This window comes from Sciurus carolinensis, unplaced genomic scaffold (genome assembly GCF_902686445.1).
Source record: "Sciurus carolinensis unplaced genomic scaffold, mSciCar1.2, whole genome shotgun sequence".
Lineage (NCBI taxonomy): Eukaryota > Metazoa > Chordata > Mammalia > Rodentia > Sciuridae > Sciurus > Sciurus carolinensis.
Window position 1 is genome coordinate 341,764 of NW_025920124.1, and position 4,582 is coordinate 346,345.

Here is a 4,582-nt window from a genome sequence, read left to right on the forward strand (position 1 = left end):
GTTTCTTCACACTTTTTGATTTTCCAAGCCCTACTGAATTAAAAGAGTAAGTTGAAGCTACTGAATTCAATGGCAGTGGTGGTGATGGTGGCACATGCAGATTGAATGAGATCTTTTATTATGTAGTACCACTTCTTAAGGAAAGTGAGTGACCATAGTTCTGGAAAACTAAGTGATTTTATGACTCAAATAGAGAAATGTGTGCTAGTTAACATTTTTTCCCCTAAGAAAAGTATTTAACTTACAAGACAAAAGTTTTATTTTGGCACACCCTTTTGGAAATTTCAATCCATGACCCATTGGTCCCCACGGACCCACAGTGAAACAGCATATCATGGCAGGGAGCATGTGGTTGAGTACAAAAAGGAACAAACACACTACCTGTATTTGAAATAAGGTTGATGAAACAAGATAAAAGAAACAAGGTAGAGCTGGAAAAATTCCACTAGAAAAATATTCCCACAAAATATGAAATTTGTGACACATCATGAATTTTAAGAGAGAAAAGCAACTTAATAAATTGATCACTTAGAAAAGGAGCTCAATTCAAAACAAACAAAAACAATCACCAAAAATCACATATGTAATAGTTTAGGAAATTATAGTAAGACAATAGGAGGAATATGCCGTGGCAAAAACTTGGCAGAACTTAGCAAAGATGGCAACCTTGAAATAAAGATTACAATGAAGCAGCACAAGAAGACAGGTTCTGCTGAGATCAAGACAAGTAGCCACAGGATGGGATTGAGGAAAATTAGTGAAATTAAGTGGAAATGAACTAAGGATTATAAAAGATTAGTAGTTCAAGAGTAGGTAAAATATACCTGAAAAAAAAAATGAAACTCTCAATGTAATACTACTTTAACAAATAAAAAATTTAAAACTTTCCATATGTTAAAGATGGGACTACTGAGATTGAAAGGAACTACTCTGTTGCAGAAAAAAATCAACACAGAAGGATTTAAATTAAGGCATATCCTAGAAAAGTTATTGGACTTTAAAAATATTCATACATATTTTTGACTCTGGTAGCAAGATCAAATTACCTTGGGGATAAAAAGCAGACTGGTCTTAGGTTTTGCCCCAACAATACTCTTAGTAGGTAAAAAACATATTTGAATAATGTCTGCAGTATATGACCAAATAATTTTATACTCACACTACTGTCAAGTCAAAAATCAGAAGACGAATTTTGAATAGACAAAAGCAAAAAACTTTGTCTCTTATGTAAGACTTTGGTTCCCTATCAATTGTGTGTTTTAGTGCAAATAGGCACAAAATAATATAACTAATAAAATAAATGTAATTGATATATATTGAATTCTATACATTGAAAGCAGAGAATACAATTGGTCAAGTATCTTTGCAAAAATCACAAAAGTTCATCATATACAAGATCACAAAGAAAACATCAAAAAAATTCTCAAAATTAGAATGAGTACAGATATACTTCTCTGATCACAAAGTAATTTATTTAGAAATGGGTAATAAAACTAGAAGAAAAAAATCTGCCATAAGGAACTGTTAAAATAATCTTGTGCAACTCTCTCATTAGGTTTAGATTTGAGTAATATTTTTAAAATAAAAATAATTAAGCTACTACATACCACAACCTACAGGATAGACTTAAAGAAGAATTCTGGGGAAATTTCAAAGGTTTAATATTTATATTAAGATAACAGAAGAAAACAAAGCACCATGTGTAGTTTCTTAAAGTAAAAATTTAACAAAAAAAATATAAATTATGTAGAAAACAACTTCAAAATGCTAATGAGAAAAATGTTTAAAGCCAATTTTAATAAACTAATAAATGCACACCTAATAGAAATACAAAATTACAACTGAAAACCAAAGATCATTTAACAGAAGATGGTCTGTGTTGTACATTTTTATTGGTAGGACAACTTATTAAAGTAACAAATATGAAAACACATTTTGCTTTTGTTGGAAAGGAAGCACTATGTTAAAAAAGAGCTAAGAAAAATTGGAAATAAACCACCTGTGGAAATTCAGTATATGATACAGTCCATGGTAATGTGAGAGACAGGGGTGCTGTTTATCCACTTGTGTGTGCATGTTTGTACAAGCATCAGAAAACAAAGGCATGGACCCAAAAGCAAAGTATGACAGGTTTACCCTGTGAAACATGCTGGATCGCAATCACAGACTACCAGGATGGGGAGGCGATTTGGGTCTGTGTTTTCTTGGTATGGGGTTTCCTTAACAAGTAGCGGGTAATCATACAAAAGTTTGAGTTTCTCTTAAGATAAACACCCAGGTTTACTAGAACCAGAAAGCATGTGTTCACTGTTTTACAAGGACAGCTGAGCAGCACTACAAAAACAAGAGAAAGTTCCTTTATTTTAATCTGGTTATTCACCCAAACCTCTAACCAAGAAATAATTCAGTTAATGGAGCTTATTAAATTACTATAAAACATTCCTTCATCTATAAAACATTTCTTTCTTCCTAAAATTAAAAATTTAAAATGAAATGTCTTCATTTTTGATAAGCATCTCCACCACCAGTCTCTGGTATCAAATATTGAATATTGTTTAATGCTGCCATTTCTGGGAATTTCATAAGGTTTAGACCAAAACCAATTCCAAGGGTTTCTGCACTCATAAGATTCTTCTTTTCATGAAGGGTCACCCTCTTTAGATGCACTGTGAGGTATCAGAGAGTTTCCAAGTGAGCAGGTGATAGGAGTTTCAGTACTTCAAGAAGGGTTTCCAATTTCTCATCAGGATCCATAATTTTGGCAGACTCTATGAACTTAGGGTAGGCATCATTTGTGATGAGTGGAATTGGCAAATCCTTAAAGTACAGTTTAAGTGCACTAGTGATAATGCTGCAATCTTCAAATGCATTCACAGAAATATCTGCTTTCTCACCATCTCTTTCAAATATCATTGGACATCTTCAATAGGTCACTAAATCCTGATACTCCATATAGTTCTTCAGAATTAAGAACTCTGGACTCCATCTTCTGATGCACTTGTCCACCACCATTGATCACTTAATGAAGTGGGCTTCCAGCAGTGTCCTAAGATCACAGTTGTACACCTTCTTCGAATGCTTCAAGTCTTGCTTACAGTCATTTGCGACCATCTTGGAACCCTGCTTATGAACATTCAAACCACAATCTGCACATTTCACTCCCTGAGCAATGAGGACCTACATGAAGTTGGCACAGTATTCACACCAGTGTGATCCTCAGGATGTATGGACCTTAAAATTGTGACCCTTTTCATAGTTTGGAATTTGCTCATTTTCTTTCAGAGTTGCTGTTCTAACAAGTGATGTCAAACTTTTCTCTGATACCCCATCCTGGTCTGCAGCATCTCTCTCTCATCATTTGTCTCTTTCAGGACTGCCATGTGTTTTTTGACACTGACACTCTGTTTAAGGTTGTGTATCATATGTGCTCATAAATTGGATTTATCATCATCTAGGTAATGTATTCTGCTGCCTTGGTTTCAATATAGAAAGTAATCAAGCCATCAGTCACTGGATCATGGATGAACTCAATGCATTTCTCCCCAACAAAGTGTTTTCCATTGTAGTAGAATCTTAAGTTTTTGGTTTGACTTCCAAATCTTAAAGCCAGAGTGTAGGTTCCTGGTTGTGGCTGACTCTCCAGAATGAGGTAGCTCCCTTCAACTACACTGAAGAGCAGGCCAAGCTACCTCTTTGGAGAGCATGCCATGAAATTCTCTTCCATAATACTTTGGTCTGCTTTCTACCTCACAAGTACAGGTAATCAATCCTTCACGGATGAGGAGCTTCCTGTTCCAGCTGATTAGGTAAGATTTCCAAATAGGAGGTCTATGTTCATCTGTTTCAAACAGGGTCAGGACCATTGTAAAGGCTCTCACTGCCTGCTGGCCTCCTCCTGCCAGTCCATGCGCTCCTCCCAGGCAGGCCAGAGATCACCGCATGGTCCTCCAGAGAGTGGGTAGCCTTAGGGGCATGGTAGGAGAAGCTACAGGCCTGGACACTGGGGGCTGCTGCAAGAAAAAGGGATGCTTTATTGTTGGGTGCACCTGGATGCAGGGAGTCTTGCTAGCCTTGATGAGCCTGTCTTTGTGGCTGCCAACTGACGACTGACTATACGGGGTGAGCACGCTGGCTACAATACCTGCGAGGCGCATTGCACTGCATATACGCGGCCTGGCCACACCATCTTCTTAAACACGAAGACGTAAAGAAAAAATTAAACTCTTCCCTAAACAAAGCCATTAATGGAATGTGAAGTCAATAAAAATACAGAATTTTAAAAAGCTAGATATAGTATTACTAAAACTTGTAAGGAAAACTAAGACATTCCATTTATAATCGTAGGAGGCTCTATTATTGAGATAAACCCTTCCATTGGAAACAATGATAATGTATATTAAAAATTAAATAAAATTCTTCTTGAAGGCATTGAAAAGCTGACAAGGTAACAAGATAACCAAGGGACTAGCTTTTCCCTGACCACATTTTTTGATCAGGTTCTGATGAGTTGGCTGCAGTTTTAATAGACTCAGGATGAAGAAGACAAAAGTCAAAGGCCTGAACTAATCAAGGTGGAAAGGGG

General features: G+C 36.2%; 1 pseudogene; it reads right to left on the reverse strand.

The window, feature by feature from the left end:
* Positions 1-2,483: 2,483 nt before the first annotated feature.
* On the reverse strand, positions 2,484-3,863 carry LOC124973877 (N-chimaerin-like; annotated as a pseudogene).
* Positions 3,864-4,582: the final 719 nt, after the last annotated feature.